The sequence below is a fragment of the Sus scrofa genome, chromosome 7 (genome assembly GCF_054392235.1).
Source record: "Sus scrofa isolate SSC_HxYL_T2T_F1_AM1 chromosome 7, Sscrofa_HxYL_maternal_Yorkshire_Landrace_v2.0, whole genome shotgun sequence".
Lineage (NCBI taxonomy): Eukaryota > Metazoa > Chordata > Mammalia > Artiodactyla > Suidae > Sus > Sus scrofa.
In genome coordinates, this window is record NC_139389.1 from 22,668,906 (window position 1) to 22,681,314 (window position 12,409).

The 12,409-nt window shown below is 39.7% G+C and overlaps 1 long non-coding RNA gene and 5 other non-coding genes across 6 annotated transcripts in view; 1 reads left to right on the forward strand and 5 right to left on the reverse strand.

The window, feature by feature from the left end:
• The window catches only part of LOC102163320 (uncharacterized), a 51,640-nt gene that overhangs the window by 15,373 nt on the left and 23,858 nt on the right, over window positions 1-12,409 (reverse strand). Inside the window, exon 3 of the long non-coding RNA XR_014809834.1 lies at window positions 8,590-9,566. This is a non-coding gene — a long non-coding RNA (uncharacterized LOC102163320). The remainder of the gene's footprint in view (window positions 1-8,589; window positions 9,567-12,409) is intronic.
• Window positions 549-620, reverse strand: TRNAA-AGC (transfer RNA alanine (anticodon AGC)). The gene has a single exon. It is a non-coding gene; the product is annotated as a tRNA-Ala (tRNA).
• TRNAR-CCG (transfer RNA arginine (anticodon CCG)) lies at window positions 2,376-2,448 on the reverse strand. Its single transcript has one exon. It is a non-coding gene; the product is annotated as a tRNA-Arg (tRNA).
• Window positions 5,443-5,515, forward strand: TRNAK-UUU (transfer RNA lysine (anticodon UUU)). The gene has a single exon. It is a non-coding gene; the product is annotated as a tRNA-Lys (tRNA).
• Window positions 9,940-10,011, reverse strand: TRNAA-UGC (transfer RNA alanine (anticodon UGC)). Its single transcript has one exon. It is a non-coding gene; the product is annotated as a tRNA-Ala (tRNA).
• On the reverse strand, window positions 11,930-12,002 carry TRNAF-GAA (transfer RNA phenylalanine (anticodon GAA)). The gene has a single exon. It is a non-coding gene; the product is annotated as a tRNA-Phe (tRNA).

Sequence of the window (12,409 nt, forward strand, 5' to 3'; positions counted from 1 at the left end):
GTGACTGGTGATTGACTGTTTCCTGCGCAACCGAAGTCCCGTGTGTGGCGGAAGTGCAGGGGCGAGAAGGGAAAGCCAAGCAAGAAGGAAAAATTTCTCTGGAGCCTGCAGTCTGTCCATTGCCACAAGCACAGCTGAGGGGAAAACCGTGTTGGGGGGTAGTAATCTAAAGGAATTTTTCCAAAGGCCTCCTTTTCAACCTTCTCTTTCAGTCTGTCTTTTTTTCTTCCCGGCTCCTTAAAAAAAAAAAAAAAAAAAAAAAAAAAAAAAAAAAAAAAAAAGGGCAGCAAAGGAGAATGAGCTATATATGGTGTGTTTGCTGTTTTGCCTTCAGGAGACTGACTGACTGAGCATCGTCCTTACTTCACCTGCTTCCCGGTTTTGTTCCTACTGAAGTAGTCAAAGTTGGAAGGTCCAAAGTATATCAAGGTCCAACGTCGACATCCATAGTTAAATGACTAAGTACCAAAAGACACTCAAAATAAGGTCTTAACGAAGAAAGCTGTAGACCTAAGCAGTGAGGAGTTACAAAAACAACGACTGATAACTGGAGGTGCTGGGGATTGAACCCAGGGCCTCGTGCATGCTAAGCACGCGCTCTACCACTGAGCTACACCCCCTAACGCCTGCATTTGCTGTTTATCCCGTATTATTTATTTATCATTGTGGGAGGGTGTTGGCAAGCTAAAATCTATTCTATTCAGTTCTCTTGTTTCTGAAACCTCTGGACTGAATCCTGTCTCTCAGCTACGGCAGAAAAAAGAGAAGAGGATTCAGGACTAGAAACCCTTAGATCTTCTCAGACCCCTCATCCCCACCAAGGACTGCTTTTAGCCAAACTACCTCTTGTATCAGTTCCAGTCCACCACGTGGGAGAGTCTCGGGACTAAATGTTTATTTTGTTTTCAGATTCTTCCTTTTTTTTTTTGGAAGTCCTCCTCTGCCTAAAAGACGCAAAAGGGAGTGCCGGGAGTAAAAGACGCGTTCCGTGAGAGCGGCCAAGGAAAAAGTAGGTCCAGTTGTGAAGTTAATAAATTAATCCCCAATATTTGACCGAAACAAAGAGCGGTAAGTACGTGTCTCAGGCAGTCTCGCACCTCTTGCAAACCATATTTAGCATCTGGATTTGGAATGTGACTGCGGTTTTGTTATAGCGAAGCTAATAGCTCTGGGTCTGTAGACAATGCTAGAGAGGCGGCGACCAGAGGAGAGAGGAGAAAGGTGCGCGCTCTGTTATTAAAGCGTCTCTTTCAAATTAAATTATTTATGCAAGGAGGAGAGCGCAAGGGAAACAAGGCACAACCTGAGAAACAAATTTCCTCTTTATAGACCTTCTCTATGCGTGGACAAAACCTAAAAGTTCATCAGTCCCCAAGGGGCAGAAAGCCGACACTTCCCACCTTTAGGCAAACTGTTAATCTAGATACAGATTTTAGAGAAAATCCTAAATCTTCTGGCAGGGGAGGGAATGAAAAAGAGAGGACAGGTGCCTAGATAGACTACAGCTGCATAGGTGCCTTCCACATACAAAATCTTGAGTAATATTCCTGTGTCTCCATCTGTGTTCTTTACTCTGTAACCAAATCCTTCTTGAACTTTTTCATTCATTTTCTCACAATTTCCCTGCTCATATGAAAGGAAAACCCATGATCCAATGTATTGCCTTTGCAGCCGTCCCACTTCTACTCCATAGTCTTAGTTCCACACAGGGTGGCTATTTTGGCAAAAGGAGACAGGATGGGATAGGAAAAGTAGGGGGTCGGGGGGAGTCCAGCCCACACTCTACCAGGTGTGGCATGAACTCCTCAAATATTGGTGCCCTGTATTTATAATGAAGGCAAACAGTAAAAAAAAAGGTTAGAGAATAATCCGCTTATTAGCTTTGAGTAAGTTCTCAGGAAAAGTTGGATTCCTGAATCAAGATAGTTCAGTTGACAAGCATTAGACTCTGAGTCACAAGTGCATGTCCAAGGTTTAGTATCTACCCCTGCCTTTCAAACACATATTCCTAACTCTTAGACAATTTTTGAAACCCAGCTTTCTTCAGAGAAAAATTCGCAGTGCACTTTTATACCCCTTCCTATCCTTTTCTTAGCTACTATCTACCAGTTCTAGAGAAGGACTCTGAGCCAGAAAATCCAAGGTCACTATGGTATCAATAACCTCACAGGCATGAGTACTTCGCTACTTGATATTTGGTAATTAGATGCCAATAACAAAGTGCAAGTTATTGGCAATTATTTGTTTTAAAAAGCTAATTTTCCTTTTTGAAAATTCTTGCCACCTTTCAGATTTTCTTCTCAAAGGTCAGCCATTGGAAACTGGCTGGAAAATGCGCAAAAAAGCTGACCAATTCTTGTTCGCCAAGGAACAAACGACCACGAAGGGACTCGAACCCTCAATCTTCTGATCCGGAATCAGACGCCTTATCCATTAGGCCACGCGGCCGGTCGACAAAGGTCCACTTTCAATCTTGAAAGCTGAAATTTAGCAGGTTTCTGTTTTAAAAATTTTTAACTTTAATTGGAGGGAGATTTCTTTAACCAAATTCCCACCTTAAAAGAAACAAAACTCCATCAGATTCCTGACAACAGACAACTGCAGTGAACAATGAAGCAACACGTGACGCAATCGTCAAAGGCTCTCTTACCAAAGTCATCGAAAATGATGAACAATTTTCTCCTGTGAGCCAAGAACTAAAGCCTGCAATGAAGGGATGGTGACAGCACAAGGAGAGGGAGTATCAGAGTTTGGTCTGTTCTGATCAGTTCCGTCTCAAAACAACGGTGCTTCCTTCAGGGACTAAAATATGTAAGCTTTAACAGGAGCAGCGGGGGCTAAGTGCTAGGGCCTGGGCTAAATGAGTCTGGTTAGATCAAGGAAATGCCTTCTGCTGTTTCCTATGAGATTGTTTTAGTTGAATCCCTTTCCTTCCTCAAAATGCATTCAAAGAGATGTGTTCGATTGGATAATAGTCCTTTGTTGCTTTCCTGTTTGGGGAGGCTGTTAGCTCCAGCAGAAGTTGAAGAATCAAAATCCACACCAACTTGGGCAGGATGCTCAGCCAGCATAAAGGTTACAACGGACTCTCAAGCTCTCAGGCTCATTCACCTGTTTAGCGATTGTTCCCAGTTGCGGTTCCACACCTTCTCCCTTGTGGGTTTTGTGCCCAAAGAATACAGACCAAAACCTCGAAATACCACTAAAAAATTTAAAAACATAGTTTTTGTTCAGTCGGGGAGGAAAAAATTCAATGGCAAAGGCAGCAGAGTAAGGCTGACATATTGAGCAAAACCAACAACATTTCTATCTTTTCAGAGTATGCTATGGCATTACAGGAAAGAGTGCCACAGGGATCTGAAAAATTATACTAAAGAGCTAAGAAGTAGATTTTGAAAAGTGTATAAGCTTGTGTTTATATAAATAATAACTTTTCCCTACAAAGCTGTTCAGTGCTTCTTTTTCTGGTACCTTTCTCTGGGATTTTTAATTTTGAGGCAGGAGTTACTCAAAATTTTTTAAACTTTTGAACAAAAATATTTTATGGGGAATTTTAGGGGATATTTGGAAGCATAGAATCCTTATTCTCACTATATCTATATGTGTAGATATTTCTCTTAAGGAAATGGATGGAGGGGGTTCCATAGTTAGAAGGCTTCTGTTTATTGAGCTTTGATGAAAGGTGTTTAGGTTTTTGTTCCTGCCAAACCCTATATCAAACTGGGCAATGCTTTAGACCTTCAGAGTAAGAACCTTCCAATTTCATTATTTCTGTTCTACTACAAAAACCCATAATCCAAGACTCTAATGATTTTCTCAACTTTAGAATTTGGAAAAACACTGCATTTTCTATGAGATGTGATTCCTTTGTGCAATGAACATTCACTCACTTATGCAGAAAGAACTGAAATCTGCAGCTCTCATGGTCTGGCTATTGACCCAACTTGCCTATTTGTAGAGGTGGGGTTGACAATGCAGAAAAAGGATAAAGAAAAAAATCAGTGGCTTAAGGTTTTCTATTCAACCTGCTGCCTGCTTTCTCACTGATACAGACACGGCTAAGAAAATAGGGACAGAAAATTATCTGTGGTCATCTTTTTGTTGGTGGTGGGTTTTTTGTTTTCTTTTCTTTTCTTTTTTCTTTCTTTTTCTTTTTCTTTTTCTTTTTTTTTTCTTTTTGTCATTTTTCTTTCTTGCTCCTTAGTAGTACTGTGATTGGAACCAAAGGAACCTATGCTAGTTAATATGGAGTTGGCATATTTATTGCTTCTGGTTGGAGAGGTCCTGAGAAAACTATCTTTTTGTTGTCTCACTCAGTCTAATATTCTTCATGCTGGAATAATCACACTGTTGCCAAGGCCCATGGAATTTAAATGGTCGAGTACTGAAGACACTTCTTCTCTGGGTATGGGCAGCAAAGAGTGAGTAAACACATGAAGGAGAGAAGATGGAAGAGGAAGTGAATATGGAAGGAGAAGGGGAGGAGGAGGAGGATGAAAAGGAGGACGAGGAGGGAGGAAAGGCAGATACAGAGGAAGAGAAAGAGAGAAGGAAATGAAAAATAGAGAAAGAGAAAGAAGGAAAATTAAATGAAGGAAGGATAAAAGAAAATTAAAGGAAGAATGGCTCAAACATAGAGGAAAGCATGGAAGAAAGCTTAAAGGAAAGCATGGAGACTCAGAAAATTAAACCCATGCCCTTTTGCTTGCTAAATACTCTCTCTTCCACAGAGGAATAACCCTTTGGCTACTTAGCTATTAAGACAGCATCTGTGATTAATTGTCACCTTTGTCTGTGGGTGTCTGGAGAATGACTAGTTGGCACAGGGCGTGGTGTATTTCAAACTACTATTTCTATGACTTTGAAGCTGTGACTACTCCAGGAGAAGTGTCACTGAATACCGAACTGAAGACACTCTTCCACGAGGTTCTCACCCTCTCGCTTACCAGCTCCAAGACCCACTTGCCAAAGCAATGTTTGGGGGCAGTTTCATTCACCAACAGAAAGGGACCATTAATGGAACATTCTTCCATCTTCAAATTCCTCCTCCTCAACTCTCTTTCCTTCTGACTACAAAGGCTGCATGAAAGATGCCCAAGACAACATAGAATGATACAACAGAAATATTGTGAGTGTTGCCTGGAGAAATTTAGGTGAAGTACTTGTCAAGAAATGAAACCCTCTGTGTCCAGCAATGTAGTCTGAAACTCATCAAAGCTTTGTCTAAGGGATTGTGCATTTCTGGTTCTGAAAACCTAGAAGGAACAAAGAAGAGAAGAGGAAGGAAAATGATCCTAATGATTATAATATTTCTCTTAGACAGAATCTTGTTAGCAATAAAGAAAATTCAAGAAATCTGACTCCAGATCTAGAACATGAAGAGCCAAATTGGCCAAATTTAAGGAGATCGATCAGGTGCTTACCAAAATCTTGGGCATAAGGGCCTGGATAGCTCAGTCGGTAGAGCATCAGACTTTTAATCTGAGGGTCCAGGGTTCAAGTCCCTGTTCAGGCGCTGTCCTTTTTGCAGCCTACTAAACATTTTGGAAGAGTTCACGGAACTTTGCATTTTGCTTTACAGGAGTGATTATGATTATGTGGTAAACTCTATAGAGATGGCCAACTTTGGATTGCTGATTTGGATTTTATTTGGTTTTTAGAAGAGAATCTCTTTCATCAATTGACTGAGGAAACATTAACCAAAACTTCTGACCTCTAAAAACAAAGGAGGAAATCTTGAATACAGAGATGTATAACACTGTACCCCTACAGAACAATTCAAATAACTGTAGCTATCTCATCAGAAGCCATGGAAGTCAGAAAGAACAGCACGATACTTCTCAAGTGCTTAAAGAAAAGATTTATCAGTCAGGGCAATTTGTAGGGAATGAAAAATGTTCTATATCTCAACTGGTGTAAGAGTACTCAGGTGTGTGTATCTGTCAAGCTCAAACTGTACTCACCTAAAATCTGTGCATTTTATTATATGAAAATTATACCTCAATATAATCATTTTAACTTTTTTAAAACAGAAAAAAGGAGTTCCTCTCATGGCCCTGCAGTAACGAGCCCCACTAGTATCCATGAGGATGTGGGTTCAATTCTTGGCCTTGCTCAGGGGGTTAAGGATCCATCATTGCCATGAGCTGTGGTGCAGCTTGCAGATGCAGCATGCATCCTGTGTTGCTATGGCTGTGGTGCAGGCTGGCAGCAGCAGCTTTGATTTGACCCCTAGCCTGGGAACTTCCATATGCCACATGAGTGGCCCTAAAAAGCAAGAAAAGAAAGGAAAGGAAAGGAAAGGAAAGGAAAGGAAAGGAAAGGAAAGGAAAGGAAAGGAAAGGAAAGGAAAGGAAAGGAAAGAAGGAACAAAAGAAAAGAAATGTCAGTGTTCCCGGAGTGGCCCAATAGGTTAAGGATCTGGCAGTTGGTGACAGCTACAGCTCAGATTCCTGGCCTAAGAATTTCCATATGCAATAGGTGAAGCCCCCCAAAAATTGTCAGTCAAGAATACTACATCCAGGGAGTGCCATTGTGGTGCCCTGGAAACAATTCAGGTTCAAGCCCTGGACCTGCTCAGTGGGTCAGGGGTCCGGTGTTGCTGTGAAGCCAGCAGCTGTAGTTCCAATTCGACCCCTAGCCTGGGAACTTCCATATGCTGGGGTGCAGCCTAAAAAGCAATAGTAATAATAATGATAAAGAATACTACATCCAGTGAAATACCCTTTGGGAATGAAGGGGAAATCAAGATATTCTCAGATGAAGGGAAAGTAAGACAATTTGCTGCCTTAGTTCACTGCCAAGTGTACTACCTTAAAAGAATGGCTATAGTAAGTTCTCCAAACAGAAAGGAAATGATTTTTAAAAAAGGAATTTTGGCTATTGGGAAAGGAAGAAAAGGCATGGCAAGCAAAAAAACATGGTAAGTACAATAAACTTTTCTTGTCTTGGGCTTTCTGAATTGTGTTTGAAAATCAAAGCAAAAGTATAACACTGTCTGATATAGTTGTAAATACATACGAAAGAATTAGTTAGGATAATTATATTACAAATGAGGAAGAGTAAAGTGACAAAAAGGGAAGTAATGTTGCTACATTTCACTTGAACTAGTACTATGGTGACATGAGTACACTGGTAAGTTAAATATACATAAGGTAATTCTTAGAGTAACCACTAAAAAAAAAAAACTATACAAAGAGATACAATAAAAAATGCTATGGACAGATGAATACAGAATTCTAAAATATGTACGGTAGTCCATAAAAAGGCAAGAAAAAGAGAACAGAAAAATAACAGAGACTAAACAGAAAACAAAAAAAATAAAATGCCAGACTTAAGCCCTACATACCAATAATTACATTAAATGTAAATAGTCTCAGTGCACCAATTAAATCCACTGGGTAGATTAGAAAACATGACCAAGCTATATGTTGTCTACAAAAAATTCACTTCAAACATAACCTGTAAATATATAGGCAGTTGGAAATTAAGGGGATTAAAAAGTGTATAAAGTGAGAAAAAAGAATCTATATATGTATGTGTAACTGGGTCACCATGCGTACAGTAGAAAATTGACAGAACACTGTAAACCAGCTATAAAGGAAAAAAATAAAAATAATTATATATATATATAAATTGTATGTCATGCAAACATTAATCAAAAGACAGCAGGGGAAGCTGTATTAATATCAGATAAAGTAAATATCAGAACAAAGAAAATTAACAGAGAAGAACATTACGTAATGACAAAAATGCCCATCCGCCATGAAGACATAGCAATCCAAAATATGCATGCACCAAATAATAGAGCGGCAAAATACAGGAAGGAACAAAAAATGGATAGAACTGAAAAAAAATAGGCATGTCCGCACTTAGAGTTGGCAACTTCAACATCTCTCTCAGAATAATTGATGGAACAACTAAACAGAAAATAACCAAGGGTACAGGAAAACTCAAAAACACCATCAACCAATAGAATCCATAAACAGAACAGTTCATCCAATATGAGCAGAGTGCACATTCTTTTCAAATCTATCAGAACGTATAGAACATATCCTGGGACGTAAAACAAACCTCAACAAATTGAATAGAATTGACTGGTACAGTGTGTTCTTTAACCACAGTGAAATCAAACAAAAAATTAGTCACAGAAAGATGAGGCAGATATTCAAACACTTGGAAATTAAACAACACAGTTCTGAATAACTCAGGGAACATACTTTGCTGTACAGCAAAAACTGACAGAACATTGTAAATCAACTATAATAAAAAAATTTAATTAAAAAATAAAATAAAAAATAAGTAACTCGGGGAATAAAGGGGAAGTGCCAATGGAGATTAAAAAATAAATAGAAAAAATAAAAATACAAGGTATCAAAAATTCTGATACACTAAAGCAGCATTAAAATTTCTGAACCATATTAAAACGGCACTGAGAAGGAAATTTATAGCAGTCAATGAATACAAGAAAAGAAAAATGTCTCAAATTAGTTTTCTATGTTTTCACTGAGACAGCCAAGGGAAAAAGAGCAAAAGAAACCCAAGGCAAGCAGAAGGAAGAAAATAATAATAATAATAATAATAAAATACCTTTGCCAACGCCTGGGCCAGCACCGTGGTCGGGAAATCTCGCATCGGTTTGTTTCCCCAGCTGCTGGGGCTCTGGTTCCGAGACGCACGAAGGCCAAGGTGAGGGCGAGAAGAGACAGCAGGATGCTGCACCGACTTTTTATAAGGAGTTTCAGCCTCTGGGCACGACGTGCAAAATGAAATAGCCGTTTGCCAAGTTAGTTCTTAAGATGCCATAGTTCCTGCGGGAAAGGTAGACGCTTCCCACCTTCAGCCACAATTTGGTGCCACAGTCAGCTCAGGTACTAGCTTTGGAGGAAGTCCTACATTATCTCTGATGGGCTAAGCCAGAAATCGACCTTGTTTAAAATATCTCTCCGCTGATTCTGAAAATCAGCCAGGCTTGCTTGGCCGTTCTCGGCCGTTGAGACTCCATTCTCGGCCGTTGAGACTCTCTGAGAGCTGAGATGCGTGGGAAAGTTAACACCCGGAGGGCAATTCATGCGTCAAGGGAAAGCATGATAACGAAAGAGAGGCTGAGACCCTGTGGGGTCCGCGGCTGCAGCAGTTGCAGCGGCTCCAGGAAGGTGAAGGAGAGAAAAAGTGGAGAGTGCTTAAATTGGCATAAAATTTGGATGGGCGGAGAGGCAGTGAGCATCCCTGCTATCCGTCTCTGCTGCGCTCTGTCTGGGTACGTGGGAAGCAGGCAGGCCCATTCCAGGTGAGAGAAGTGAGCTGAAAGCGCTTTTCCGCAGGAAGAGCCCCTTCGTTTGCCCAAGACTGTCACGGGCTTTCAGAGCGCCTCGCTGCTCTTCCCGTTGTTGGAACACTTGAGAGAGTCCATGTAGTTGAGTTTCCGTTTTCGGTGCGTCCGGGTCGTATTTGCGGTTTCCGACCGCGCGGCAGGGAAGCCACAGAGTCTCAGTCTCCACGTGCCAGTGGTAGCAGAAGCGTTCAAAGCAGAAACAGGATCCGCCTGCACCTTCAGGCTTCAGCACCTGGGGTATAGGTAGGAATGAATCTTTTTTTAGTGTGTTGAGTTTGTAATACAAGATACGAAAAATAAGATAGGTAAGGAGGTAATTGAATATTTTTAATAATGTGAAATAGTCTTCAGAAATGCAGTCACCTCATTCTTAAATAGTCAATGTACAGGGCGTCAGGACCAAGGGCTCTTTTTCCCCTTTTCTTTTTGTCTTCCTTCTGTTGTTAAAGTCGCCTTGGTGAGATAGAGGCTCAAGATCAAGCAAAAGGTGAGGGTATTAATTGGAAACCTTTAGATTATGTTTTTTACTTTATGTACACAGGACTGTAACGAAAAGAAGCTTGAAGAGCCAAACTCTACTATTGCTTGAGAAACAAATTGGCTTCTGGAGGTGCCGGGGATCGAACCCGGGGCCTCATACATGCAAAGCATGCGCTCTACCACTGAGCTACACCCCCTCCTCCACAGTGCTGCTTATTGCTTCTGTGGGGATAAACTTTATTTCTTGGCGTTCTGGGTCCCTAAGCGTTTTTTGGCAGTAGTATTGATGCTGAGGGACTTTAGGCAAGAGACTCTTTGGGAACCAAAGGATACTGATGCTTTAGAGTATGCAACTTGAAATGGAAGGTGAAAGATTGGAAACGTGTCAAATAACCTTAAGAAGTTTCCACCGTGGCTTTAAAACATAGTTGGGTTCCCTTTAATTATGTTTCACAAGAGATCAAATCAGGTCCCAGTTTTCAGCTCTTTTGATTTCCTCCAGATGTCTTAACTTGAGACATAAGGCTATCAACATTTAGTTTTTTTCCTGCATCAAACGGTTCATATTTGTCTTTTGTTCCATCGAAATATTAAGGACCAGGTTTGACGGAGGAAAGCAATGACCAGTTTAAAAACCCTAGAGTGATGCAGTCAGCATTGCATTGTAAGGGACTTTTCTAATCTAGGCATCAGGATGATTTAGAGACCCTGCCAATAATCCAAAATCTCTTCTTCATGAGGTATTCATAAGGCATGAATGAAAAAAACAGCTTGAGAGTTGGAGAGGAGTATTAAATTATGAGAGCTAGACTGAAGACAAATAGCCCCAGGATTTTAGGGATAACGAAAAAGAGTATTTATCTACATTTTCATTCATTCATTTATTTAGGGGAGGGGAAGCCGTGTCATTACCGAACAGAAGAAAATTCACAAAAAGGAGAGGTTTTAAAAATCTTTTGGAAACAGGATGAGGACTGGAAGATGGAGAAGATGAGCTAGATTTGATCATGTTAATAAATTCAAGATCTACGTGGCCAACACTTGTGAGAATGTTGTATGGTGAATTCAGGTAATTACCTGGGTCTCCAGCCTTGGGTTTGTGAATAATCAGTAGACACAAGTATGTGAAGGTGGATAAGGACAGAAAAGTGTGCTCATTATTGATATTTTAGAAAAATAAATTTGTTTCTGGACAGCTCTCGAACTCTGGGATTTACAGTGGTTAAGACTATGTTCTTTGAACTACTTAAAAAGACTACAAGAAAACCCATTTCCTGGCATAATATTTCAAGGGGTTAACTTTTTCTCCTTCTGGTTTGCTCATTTATGAACTTTTACCAATATTCATAAAATAACACTGAGTCCCTTTTGAAATGGGAAGAATATGATTTACCTGGCAGACTTTTCTTTTAGTTGGCTCATGAATTTTTTAGCTCATGAAATGCTGAGGAGGATTATCTTGATTATTTGATATAAAATATTAGGGTTATGATAATTTCCAATATTAGGAAAGATGGGAGGACCACAGCTTGGTCATAATGTTGTATTGCATCTGGAGAAAACTGCATGTCTATGGGGTTCTGAGGAATTCCTAATAGTAATATATGCTTTTTTTTTCTTTTTGCCCCTTGAATAAAGAGGGAATTTTTAAAATTAAATATCTAGAGCTATAAAAATATTGAATGACTATGTTTATACTTGAAACTAATATGATATTGTAAATCAACTAAACTCAATTTTTAAAAAATCTATAGTGATCTTCAGACTACAGAGTTATTTAATATAGAATTTTTCTGAGTAATTAAACACCTAAATTTAGAGACAGAACACACTGACACCATATATACTCAATTCAGAAAATCTAAAAATATGTAACATGTATGTTTAAGCCTGCACTGTCCAAAATAGTAGCCACTAGCCACTTTGAGAATTAAACACTTGAACAATTGAGCTGTTGGGTAAGTGTAACATATATACATATACATATATACATACATACGCACACATATTCCTTGACTATATTTGCAAAAAGCAGGAAAAAGTTGTAGTTATATACAGACCTTGTGAATTGGGGAACAAGGTTGTATAACATTCACACCAAGGTAAAAGCAGAGTTGCCAAAACCCGGGATTGAACCAGGGACCTTTAGATCTTCAGTCTAACGCTCTCCCAACTGAGCTATTTTGGCCCCCTGATTTTCTCTTCTTTACTTGTTTTCTCAAAATATTAAAGTTAGTCCACTCTTGCTTTGTTCAATATCATTCATTTGTTTGCTCAAAAATATGTGGGCTCCCCTGAAAACCATGTCTAAAAACAGGACCTAGTTTTTGGAGAGAGTGGATGGGTTGGTAAAGGAGGAGGGAAGTAAAGGGAGAGAAACAGGTACAGAAAGATGTATTTCTGCTTTGCCGCCTTGGGCTATTCCACTGCTCAAAGACTGCTCAGAAAACTAAGGGAATTCAAAATGAAATTATCAAGCCTCATTTTTGGTTCTTCTTCTTCTTCAATGACAAGACTAACAGGACTATTGGGTGTGTTAATGTGAAGATGGGCTTCTTGTTTAGGATTGAAGAAATCCTGAAGGAGCCAATTCTT